The following is a 13,046-nucleotide window of genomic DNA, read 5'->3' on the forward strand; positions in this document are numbered from 1 at the left end:
GAAACTGCATATCAGTCTTCTCCTGGGGAGACAATTTTTAGATGCATGAGATACATGTGAGTTTTTGGGTGACTGGATAGTTGACAGTTTATCCACTATTTTCTAAATACTGGACACAATCAAAAGAACAATGCATCTTAAGTTATAAATATAATCTGCTAATAATCTTTGGCACTCTAACAGCCATATTGACATTTTTCTAAAATTTGCTTCTCCAAGATAGTTGTGTATATTACCGTTGTCTGCTATATTTAAGGTAATAAAGAACAGGCATTTCTTGAGACCTGAAGCAGGCTTTTTCTTCTTTTTCATTTTAATAACTAGAGTAACAGTGGCCACTACTGTCAAGTCAGATAATTGCACTACACTCCTCTTGCTGTTCTGTGTGGTGGAAACATTAACCTTCACCTGGAACCATTTTCTGGAAGTTTTAAGATATGCCATCTGAATGAATACTACTATTGATTAAATAAGTACTCATTTTCTATTAGCCATCCATCTATCTGTTATTTATGAATAACCAATACTTCTCTAGAAACCAAGAATATAACATATTAATCATTCATATTATAAAATAATTGAGGTTTAAAATATTAAAAGCATAGAAAATATAGTTTTATACAGATAAGTTTTTAATTAGTAATATGTAAAAATTAATGATCAATGCAGAGTTTTATAACTGGTAGGTTTTTTTATCATTTCAAATATTAATATGCCAACATTTCCCTAGATTCATCGTTCTAAAAACATTCATCATAGGTTTGAGAGAGGAAGAACAGACTACTAGAACAGGGTTAGGATTTTTTCCCTGGATTTATTCAAAATATTTGAGAACATTTTAATTTATTAAAACATAGAAGCACATTTCTGTTATCTAAGAATTTATTATTTTATATTGGCTTTTGGACAGAAGCCTAACTAGAAATGTCTTCTCCAGGATTTCTTATGCCATAGGAAAGACTGCTGTTTTTCAGTGCCCAAAGCAGGCAGCAGAGGGCCCTGCAAATTTAACTGTACAGAGACTTGCTAAAACTGAGAACAGTTTTCTTTAAACATTTTGTGATCTCTCCTTGAAGTCTGTGCTTGTGAATGGCAAAGGCTAGAGTTTCCCTGAAATGAAAAAGAAATAAAGAAAGCTACGTGGGTGAAACTGTCTTATTGGGTTGGTATACTTTTGAGAAATCCACATGTAGGCATTTATTCCAATTATAGATTTCTAGCTAGGAAAGTCAAGAACTTGTGTGGCATTCCAGGGTTAATTAGCTTTGAGACTGGGTAATTACAGCTCCAGCCATGAGCATCCACTATAAGCAAAGTCTATGCATACTGATGAAGGTGGTAAATATATGGAAATACCTTGGCAGTCTGATCAGTTTGCTCTTTTGCTCTTGTGATCTGACCAATGTTCTTTCTTTCTTTCTTTCTTTCTTTCTTTCTTTCTTTCTTTCTTTCTTTCTTTCTTTCTTTCTTTCTTTCTTTCTTTCTTTCTTTCTTTCTTTCTTTTAGAGATCTGGAGCTGTAGGGTCCCTGAGGACTTTATCTGTCCTTGACATTTCCTGTTTCTAATCTCTGCTATCCAGTTCTCCCTACATGCACATTTCATTTGCAAGATTTCTTATGTACTCACTTTTTCTTTTTAACAAATATTTATTAAATTTTACTGGGTGCCAAATGATTTGGCCTCTACTCTTATGGAATTTGCTATCTAATATGGGGAGATAAATCATTAGATATATAAAGACAAAAATCAATAAAGAATGCCATGTGGAGAAAAGATCTGAGTAGACAAAGCATATCTGAAATGTTCAAGGCAATTACTTTAGATTGACAATTGCTTTAGATTGGCCTGTCAGGGAATGCCTCTCTGAAGAGGTGGGATTGGAGGAGGAAACTGAATGACAGAAAGCAGTCAACCCTGTGAGTATGATGATAGTTACAAGGAAATTTTTACAAAATTGCTTCAGGATTGCACATGTATTTCATGACTCAAGAATAGAAAGTAGGCCACTCTGTCTCCCTATGCTGTTTCCATTTCACCTTGAAAAGGAAAGGTGAGCTGGGGGATGTTTGTCTCCTCTGTCCCCTACTGGAAAATCATGGCTACACTGGGCACCTCTTCCTACCTTTTCGTTCCTTCACCACTGCCTTTCAGATCTTTCCAGAGGAAGAGGTAACCTTGTTTGGAATACTGACCAATTGCCCTTTAAAAATCTTCCCCTACACTTTACCCTATCAAAGCCTGTCTATTTAGAAACTACATGTAGTAGTTTCTCACTAGGCACCTAAGGCATAAGTGTGCCTCCCATTTGAAGGACTTTCATGGAGGTGACTCAAGTTGTCTGCTTTGCAGGTCCACTGATTGACCAAGGCTTCTTTTCTAAGTTGAAGAATAAGAAGCAAAAATGACGACACATTCTAGAGTTATGTAAATGACCTTGTTCTACCTGCACTACAAATTCCTCTGTACAGTTCCATTTTTACCTGCAAGACAATTTTCTCACCTATTCCCTTGGATTACTTGATTCTTTCACTTGCATTTACCCAACTTCTTTCTGGAGCATGTCTTTTATCATAAGAGGAATATTTTTACAGTCTTTGACTCCTCATTTTTGTTTATAAAAGATAGACAAAACACAAATATGAAGCTAGATCCATTATATCCTCTACATAGCAGGGCTGCTTTCCATGGGTAATGCTGTTATACAAAGCAGATCGGCATTTGCATCCTGTGAACAGAGGACAGGAAGAAGAGGGAAGCCTGTATGATTCCATGATTACAAGGCTTAGTGTTCAAGATGCAAAGCTAACCATGCTCAAGGGTACATCTCAGAGTTCTGACTTAACCAGGACCCTTCCTGTCTAATTACAACTTCATCTTTCAAGCTGACTCAAGATGGGAGTTGTGTTTATCATCAGGGTTAAAGGGTCTGCTTTGACTGCTGGGACCAAGGATATTCAGGCAAAAGTTAAGTAGGAAATAAAAATGTTACAGCTAACCAAAGCCGTTTCTAATCATCGTATAGATGATTGCATGTAATGGTACTGTTGATACATTTAAGTCAATTTCCAGGAGGGCTAAAAAAAGCCTGCTACCAATAAACAGGGACAAAGAGGCTTAACCCAGAACACATGTACAACTCACAGAGGTAGACCATAAGAAGAGTGAGAGAGCAACAGAAAACCTGAAACTTTTTTATTCATTCATCACACAATATTTTCCCAACTGCATCTTCAAGCAGTGTGCTTGCTCCAAGGTAGGGCCTCTCTAGCTTGGTTCTCTGTTTTGAGTTAGATATTTGTATTAATTTATTTTTTTGTAGAAGGCCTGTATAATGTATGTATAATGCTTAGTGCCATCTCAGGCCTCTGTCTACTAGATGCCAGTAGCACCCATCCACCCTCTGCTCCCATTTCTGATAACAAATCGGTCTCCAGGCATTGCCAAAGTTCCTCATGGGATCCAGATCACCGCACTGGAGAAATGCTGCTTGTGCTGAAGGTGTTTTTATTTTATCCTGAAGAATCAGACTGATTATTTGTGTCTTCTCAGTTCCATTGACAGATTCACAGAAGATTTAGGAGAAGATGCTATTTGATATGCTTATGAGATTACATAATAAAAGACAAAGACAATATAATAGTGAGTGAGATAAAAACACCAGACAGGCTGGGGGTAGCAATTGCATCTAAAGAAGACACTTAGTTTTGGCACTTCAAGGGGATCAGTTTTAAAAGAAAATGAATTACCTATTCTTATTAATTGAGTAATGCTTAAATGACATTGTGTCTTTCTTTCTTTGTTCAATGGAGAGAAGCCAGGGCTTTGTGCAAGTTAGGCAAACTCTACCACTGAGCTGCTTGCCTAGACCTGAATACCAGTTTTACAAGATTGAAAGTTTCTCTTTGACCTAGATTTTTATCAGGACAAATGTGGCACCATGGTGTTTTAATAGCAATTTTCATTAGTAATAAAATTAATATTCTTCCTCTATTCATTTCTACTCAGAACCCTAGAGATAAAAGCAGGTGAAATAATTATAAATACTAATTTCATGAAGATGCTTTTGTCAGATATTCATCTTAATTACATTTACCAGTATGAGGAGAAGAGAAGCCATATATATGCAAGGCCTTTCTCTCTGCATCTGTGTAATTCTTTCTTATATCATGACCAAATGATACTCTCTGCTTGCAAGTGGTGTCTACTTCTTATTTACAAGTGAGTTCAATCACTAAACCACACTGTGAAGTTGCTAGTAGAAGCTCAGAGAGTTGACTCTGGTTTACCCACCAGTATCCACACAGTAGGATGCTGTGGGGAAAATCCTTCAGGGAATTTGGCCTCAGTGGCTTCTTTTATGAGATCCTGTAGGAAGAAATGGCATACCTGAACAGTGTTTCAAGCATGAAGTCAGGATTTTTTTTAAATGACATTGCTTTAGAACAAAGACAAGTTCATTTTCAAATAATACATTAGTTTAGTCAGCTTGCTTTGATAAAATATAAAAAACTGAGTAACTTAAGCAACAGAAATAAATTTTCTCAAACGTTTAGTGTCTAGAAGGCCAAGATCAAGGTATTGTCAGGGCTGGGTTCTTTGAAGACTCATCTCCTTGGCTTATGGGTGACTGTTGTCGTCCTTTCTTTCCATGTGGTCTCCTTTATGTGGAAACATTTCTAACATCTCTCTTGTGTCTTGGTTTCTCCTGATCTGGATACCCAGTCAGATTAGGTTAGGGCCATCAAAACAGCCTCATTTTAACTTACCCTGATTCCAGTGAGAACATATTTTGAGGTGCTAGAGGTAGGAGGTCAACATGTAAAAAAGATTTGAAGGAGAATATAATTCAGCCTGTAGAATTCAATAAGTAGCCTGAATGTTAATGACAATACCAGAGGAACTCTGCTAACAGTTATTACTTCAAGTAGGCTCCATTAATCCAAATAAGATCATGGATATAGAGAGGGAATGCTATCCATATTGACAGTGGATTTGACTAGTTCTTAAATGCCTTTCATGGCTGAGTAGGCATTTTAGTGCAGTGACAGAATTAAAGTGCCACCGATTTACACACATTGCACAGAGATATGAATTCCATAAAACACAAGACTTCATTCTGCTTGTGTTTCAGCCACTCCTTTCAATCTGATGTCTTTGGAATGATTTGCTCCTATATATTCTATATATTTTTCTTTCTAGAAAAATAGTATCTGTAGAAAGCTAGATAGATAGATTCTGGAGGGTAAACTGGGGCTTTGTGGCCTCTGTTTTACTATTACTCTCTGTCATTCATATAATCTTTCATCTTCTTTCAACATTTATTTACATTTATAGCACATGCTAAGTATTGCAAAGATAACAGTGAACACACAAGACAGCTGACCTGGCTCTGGAAAGCTGGAGAAACAAGACAGGGGGCTGTCAATAGCAAATTGAGCTCCTAGAGTGTGTATTTCAGGTTTTGACTTGCAAAGCAGTATCCCTCTCCATTCTTAAAATTATGGATAAGACACTAATAAAAAATGTTTTATCCCATGATCTCTACAAACTTTTGAATATCCCTGGGGTACCAATACTTTAAAATGTATAATTACCCATATCTCAGAGATAGAGGGTTTATAACTAACTTGAGTCTTAGAGTTTGTGGGTTAGGCCTTTAGAGTCCTGGAGACTAGCAACAGTGTTTGATTGAGTACCCCTAAAACTCAACTCTACTCATGAGATATCTGAAAGATCTGTTGTGAAATTCTTCTCATTCCTTTAGCACATTGATTCCTAAAGCCTTCATGGTTTGAGCACTAAGAAGCATTTCAATCAGGCCTTAGTTGGTCTCAAACATCATGACCTTATAACATGTTCATTTCCCTTATCTTGGAACCAGAAGGAAGAATTTCTTTTGCTTGAGGTGTGGGTCTCAAAGATTAAATGAGTTCATGCTGGAAGACTACTTCTGTGACAGACACTCAGTAGATGGCAGATTATGTATGTGTTTGAGGTCTGAAACTACCACTGTCAATGTTCTCTTCCTTGGTAATCTGCAACAGGACTATTGATAATTCCTCTTCTGAGATTCACACTATGTTTACAAATATCTTGGTAAAAATTAAAGACATCTTACCTGAACAGGAAAAGCTACAACACATTGAACATATCCTTAGACTAATTGGCCACAACAGCTGCACAACTACTTAGAACAGTGGTTCTCAACCTGTGGATCATGGCCTTTTTAGAAAACCTCTATCTCCAAAAATATTCACATTACAATTCATAACCGTAGCAAAATTAAAGTAATGAAGTAGCAACAAAAATAATTTTATGGTTGGAGGTCACCATAACATGAGGAATAGTATTAAAGAGTTGTAGCATTAGTAAGGTTGAAAACCACTGACTTATGAGGTTTGTGGAAAAAGGATACAGTTTTCTGGGTTAATAGGACACTTCTGTGTGTTTTGTTCTGTTTTGTATGTGCATGCTAGAGTTGAGTGTGGGGTCAGTTAAAGAATGGGTATCAAGAGGCACCTGGGTGGTGGACTGTTGGTAGAATAGGAGCCTTGGTTGGCTGGTGAGCATTACTCAGTGGGTGACAGGGGCCCAAGACCTTCTGTTTCAGATGTGTCCCTGAAGGTGCTTCTTATCAGCTCACATGTAACTGTTTTAACCCATATTTATGAACTGATTGCCTTGATCATTTCAACTTTGATGTGAAATATTTTATTAAAAATACTCTTGTGGACTGCTCTCTTCTTTTATCTTTTACTTTCACTTGAATGTGCTGTAGCTATAGCTTCATAATCTCGATTTGGATTTTTGTGAACATAAAAGGCTAGATAAGAAGAGCAAGTTCTAGAAATCAGCAGTCCACAATTATGAATAGAGGTAACAATACTATAATTTTCTCTTGAAAATATACTTAAAAAAAGGCCTCATATTAAATGTTCTTTACTTGAACAATAAAGTCTTTTTAAAAGCTATTAAAATTAATTAAAAAAAAAAAACAAGCAACCTGAACCAAACTTCCTTTCTAATATGTCCAAGCACAGAGCTCTTAATGGCAGGACATTGCATTCCCCCAGATTCCATCAGCTATCAGAGTGGCTTTTGTGCAGATAATTGTGGCTCTTAAAGTGGACATCAACATTGTAACTTCCAGATCCTTGGCTGAAGCTGTACACAAGATGACCAGGACATTTGAGTTGATGCTTTTGGCATGGTGTTTATTTGAGATCACAATCTTATTTCTTTTCATTATAATTATAATTTGTGATATTAGATACATTAAAGTAAAATGCAACTTGAGATGTCAGTCTCAATTAATTTGTAGCAAATGTGTATATCTTGTTATCATTATTCAGGTCAGCAAATACTATTTCCAACATCAAGAAACTTCCATCTTGCTGCTCTCTGATTAGTATCCTCATTTCTGTGTCTGGCTTTGGAACTGTTCAAATTAATTCTTATGAGGTGTATTCTTGGTATTTTATATAACAGTGTTTTTTTTTCTTTAAAAACAAATAGTACCACTGCATATAGATATGTCATACATTCACTGACTTATGGGCATACAAGTTATTTCATTCTTTTGTATTTTGAGGGACCCTGCCACTTGGAAAAGTGCCAGGGTGTCACAATAACCACATTTATTCACTACTTCAAGGTCTTTCATCTTGTGAATCTCTGGATTGTTTAAAGTCTACTTCTTGCTCTTAGTGATGACTCTATAGGTTTGAAACTAACAAATACTTAAAATGTGTAATTGTAATATTTCTTCAATCCCACCAGGCCCCTGCAGACCCATGGCCTGCTTATAAAATAAGCACTCAGAAGCTTATCTTAATTATAACTGCTTGGCCATTAGCTCAGGCTTATTACTGACTATCTCTTACACTTAAATTAACCCATCATTCTTATCTATGTTTAGCCATGTAGCTTGGTACCTTTTCTCAGTTCTGCCTTGACATCATCTGGCTGGTGACTCCTGACTCAGCCTTCCTCTTCCCATTAATTCTCTTTGCTTATCCCGCCTATACTTCCTTCCTGGCTACTTGCCAATCAGCATTTTATTTATCAACAAATCAGAGCAACACACATTCATAGCATATAGAATGACATTCCACAGTACTTCCCCTTTTCTGTCTAATCAAAAAGGAAGGTATTAACTTTAACATAGTAAAATTACATATAACAAAACAGTTATCAAGCAAGAATTACAGTTGTAATATCTAGTCTATTTTTACTTGGCAAAATAAAAGAAAATATTCTATCTTTCCTATATTTGTGAGTCTAAAGTTTCATATCTAATTTATCTTTTATCATAGCCAAGGAAAATTACAACCATTTAGTCTTCAACTACATCGAAGATCTCAGAAGGATATAATATTACCTAAGTAAACAGGGAATGTATTGTAAGCAACTTCCAAAATTCTGTGAATGACAGAGATAGCTGCCTGCCTGGACAGTCATCCAAATTTCTCTGCAATGTTGGGGTATCCATCTTCAGCCTATATGCCTAGAGTGTTTTTAGTTGCTTTTCCAATTGTCTTGTAGAATGTCTGATAGTCTCCTCTGCAAAGCAGAAACCTGAAGGACTATCTCGCCTTGCAAATTTCAGTGGTCACCTTCCTATGGGTCCTGCATGTCCAGTTGATACAACATTTTGTCAAGCAGTCCAGGCAAGAACAATTTCTTGCCCAAATGGCTATTTTTGCCAAGAAGAAGATAAACTCCATATGAGATGTCTTTGATGCCCATCTTCCTCTTTGAATTAAATCGGTGCTGCTAGGAGCAGATGTGTCTTATTTTCCAGAAAAGTCTAAGTTCTTAAAACATTTTAAATGCCATATTCTGTAGATCTTTGAAGTGTCTGAAGATTATCTACCTAATTTAAATATACCTATGCACACCTAGAAAACTTAACTAACTTGACTATAAGTTTGATTATCATAGATAAGTAACTTTAATCTGTATTTCTCAATTATACACTGCAATTTCAAATGAGTTGCACAAACTAAATACTCTAAACAAGAGTAGAAATATGCACACAGTATAACAAAATTAACTTTAAATTTTATCGATAAACTAAAATCCATAGCAATGTAAAACGTTTTCAAACAAGTTGTTGTTCTTTAAAAGTAGGTTCAATAATCGACCCTTTTATCCTATCTATACTATCCCCTTTCTTCTTTAGAAAGAGGTTGTATTTATAATCAACCCCCTTTAAATAAAAATAAACATTCATAAACAATATTTTGGGAATTTGGGCATAGCTTCTCATACTACTTTCTGCTGGATGAGGATGCTGGCAATCTTCTGGGGATCCTGAAAAAATTAAGAATTATGGTCAAGTCCTGACTGGAATAGTCTGTGAGGCTGCATTGTCTGAGCCAGTTGCCTTGAAGCTGATCTGGATGTTGGAACATCTGGAGACATCTCAGGGGGTCTTCCTTGATCAAACCACATGAGCCTGGAAGCAATCCGCAGGTTCTCATCTTTTGTGGAAACAAAAGCAGAACCTCTTTTCCAAAGCAATACAAATTAGACACAAATTTTGAAATCAGGATGCCTTTAAAAATATACATATTGGCCGAGCAGTGGTGGCGCACGCCTTTAATCCCAGCACTCGGGAGGCAGAGCCAGGCGGATCTCTGTGAGTTCGAGGCCAGCCTGGACTACCAAGTGAGTCCCAGGAAAGGCGCAAAGCTACACAGAGAAACCCTGTCTCGAAAAACCAAAAAAAAAAAAAAAAATATGCATATTGATTTAACTCAGCAGTCTTCACAATCAAATGTCTTTCTGCAGTTAAAAATTCCAAAGGCAACACAATCCAGATTCTCTGTGTAATATCCATCTTTATGTGGCTTATTTTTATATTACCTTTACTGTCTCTTTAAAGACTTTATTTTTTAAAGCTATTTCTTTATGTAACTGTCTACATTTATTTTCTTCTCTCTTTCAAGCCTATGTACATTTTTCCACACACTGTAAACCATTTAAAGTCTTATTCCATCTGAATCTGCCTTATTGTGAATCTATTGCTTTTAAACTTCAGTGGCTAGTACTGAAGTGGAAGCCTTGGCTGCTGATTCTGCCCACTTCAGCTTCCCAATATGGTGGTGATATATTTACTGCCAGCGCTGGGAGCCATGTGCACCACCAACTCTTGGAAGCAGTGGGTCTATGCCTCCATGAAAGCAGCATGTAGTCCAGATATCACTTTTTTTTGAACTAGCAAAAGCTAAATCCATCATGCAGTGCACTGTATGGCTTGGAGAAACCTCTGTGTAACTTGGCAGGAATCCACCACACTCTAGCTCCAACCTGCCCGTTGTGAACCCACCACAACCAGGGGACACATCACTGTACCTCAGCCTGCCATGAGCGACATGTAGTAGGAAGGTGCTTTTAGCTATATTTATCATCTCTTCTAAAGCTCTCTCAGTTTATAGGTGGAAACTCTTGCCACCATGTCTGGGTGCCATTTGTAGCTGAAAGTTTTCCTGGTCCTGCAGCTGCTCAGACCCAAATGGACACACAGAGGCTTATATTAATTATGAACTGTATGGCCTACTGGCTCAGGCTTCTTGCTGGCTAGATCTTACATTTTAAATTAACCCATTTCTATAAATCTATACTTTGTCATGTGGCTCGTGGCTTACTGGTATCTTTACATCTTGCTCCTCACAGCAGCGGCTAGTAGTGTCTCCTTTGTTCTGTCTTTCCACTATTTCTGGTAATTAGAAAAGTTATCACTGGAGAACATTAGCAGAATTATATAGGGAATTTATATTTTTGTGTTCTGCTAATGAGTGTAAGCAAAAAGAAATTGTGAAATTAAAGTATGTCTCTTATCCTGGAAGTATTTGTATACATCAATAAAAGATGAGAACAAGTGATGAGAAATGCATCATTAGGTATCTTTGTGATTTTATAGAAATCATAGAAGCTATGTGCAGCAGCCATATTGCACAGGTTCCTGACCCCACATGGTCTTTTTATGTAGTCAAGAGATGAAGTCCTCAAGAAATGCAGGACACTTAAGCATGTGAAAAAGGGAAGAGTTCTTTCCAGTAAACAATAAATAGAATAAACAAATTAAAAATAAAGTATGCAAGACTCATAAACCAGTTCATACTGTTGGTCATTATTATCAAGCACTAAGTACTGTAGACAGCTTCACTGATGAACTATTACTTGATTAGCATTGCACAAGGTTTTGTTCTATACAGTCCAGTGAAAGATGAACAATAGCCTTACTTTCAGTTTTGAATGAGCAAGCTTATTAAGGATACACCAAGCCAAAGTAAAAGAATACATAGCAAGAGATAGCTGGGTGATAGATAGATGATAGATAGATAGATAGATAGATAGATAGATAGATAGATGGATAGATAGACAGATAGATAATAGATAGATAGACGATAGAGAGAGAGAGAGAGAGAGAGAGTGTGTGTGTGTGTGTGTGTGTGTGTGTGTGTGTGAGAGAGAGAGAGAGAGAGAGAGAGAGACAGAGAGAGAGAGAGACAGAGAGAGAGAGAGAGAGAGAGAGAGAGAGAGAGAGAGAGAGAGAGAGAGAGTGTAAAACACCAGAAATATCAGGTACTAAAAGTATCTGGAAAAATTTTGATATGGGTAGCACTTTTAAAGTAGCCAGATGGATTTCCTAATATAGTGCCCTCTCAGGTGAGGCTTCCAAGTAAAAGAACAAATAACAACATATAGAAATGACATCAGCAAATCAGGTGCTCACAACATCCATCAGAAACCAATTAGTGAAGCTGAGGAATCAGTTGAAGTTTCTGATTGAACCTTTTCTCCCTGGCTGAGTTTCCCTCAGATGAACTTCTGGTTTCTCTTTCCTACTATGGGCATTTTTCTACCATGGGTTGAACTATAATAATGCCTATTGGAAAAGACTGACCTTCTAGCTGTTTTCAAGAACATGATGATTTTACTCTTGAGCCCTTTTGTTCTTTTCTTCCCTCCCTGTCACAGCCTATCCTCAGACAAGGGGCCTTAGAAGACACTTTGAGAAAAACATACTTGGGTCTGAAACAGAAGGGAGATGACCCCAGTATCAGAGACAGCTCTCAGTGAGCTCAAATAGCACATGACAATTTACCAATATATTGTATATTATAGATTGTCTACACCAGTATCATAACAGACACATGATATGTGCCTTTCATTGAGAGGTTGGTGACAGCCACAGTGCTATCAGACATTAGAAACTTTTCAATGACATTAAGACCTTACAGAAACGTAAGAATATGTGGGCCATAATTGGCCAAATTATCTTCTTGTAGCAAAAGTCTCAAAATGTATATCAAATTCCATATACATGGATGTATGTGCATATTTTTGAATATAAAGACAACTGTATTTAAACTGTTATTCAATACTATCATTGGTTGTAAAAATCAATGAATATGTAAATTACATATTATTTTATGAAAATACACTGATGTGACATTAGTAACATTAATTCAATAAATATGTATTCACAAACAACAATATAAAATTCTTCTGAAGAATTTTTTTATTGATTGATGCTCAAATATTTTCTCTTTGAACAGAGAAAAGTGAGTAGTGGATAGATTGCAAACAAACATTCAAACTGACCAGGGAAAAGAGTATGAATAATTTTGGTTCATGTTAAGGTAGTTGTTGTCTATACATGTTGGGAGTTGTTAAAAATAACTCAGGTTTTAAGAGAATAGAAAACTTCATATAATATCATTGATGCTGCTGAAAGTAACTAGGTTACTTCTATATGTGATGCATAGCTGAAAACATTTCTAAATAAAATGATGTAAGACAATTGAGAGAAGAGAAGAGTTTCTCATATCACTATAGCTTCTATCTTCTTCTCACCAAGTTGGACTCCAATTATCCAACTGAGGTTTTCTCTTCCCTATTATTGTAAAGCTATGTTAAATGTTGAGCTCAAAAACAAGCAAACAAATACACACACACACACACACACACACACACACGCTAGCTAGTTGTAGCATAGGACTTTAGAACATGCTTCTTTCACCTGAAATTCTTC

The 13,046-nt window shown here is 36.5% G+C and overlaps 1 protein-coding gene across 2 annotated transcripts in view; it reads left to right on the plus strand.

Annotated features, from left to right (window-relative positions):
• Nucleotides 1-13,046, plus strand: part of Fgf14 (fibroblast growth factor 14) — a 661,678-nt gene that overhangs the window by 439,259 nt on the left and 209,373 nt on the right. The window lies entirely within an intron of this gene.

The sequence above is a fragment of the Peromyscus californicus genome, unplaced genomic scaffold, assembly GCF_007827085.1.
Source record: "Peromyscus californicus insignis strain IS unplaced genomic scaffold, ASM782708v3 Scaffold_12__1_contigs__length_115047231, whole genome shotgun sequence".
NCBI classification, from domain to species: Eukaryota; Metazoa; Chordata; class Mammalia; order Rodentia; family Cricetidae; genus Peromyscus; species Peromyscus californicus.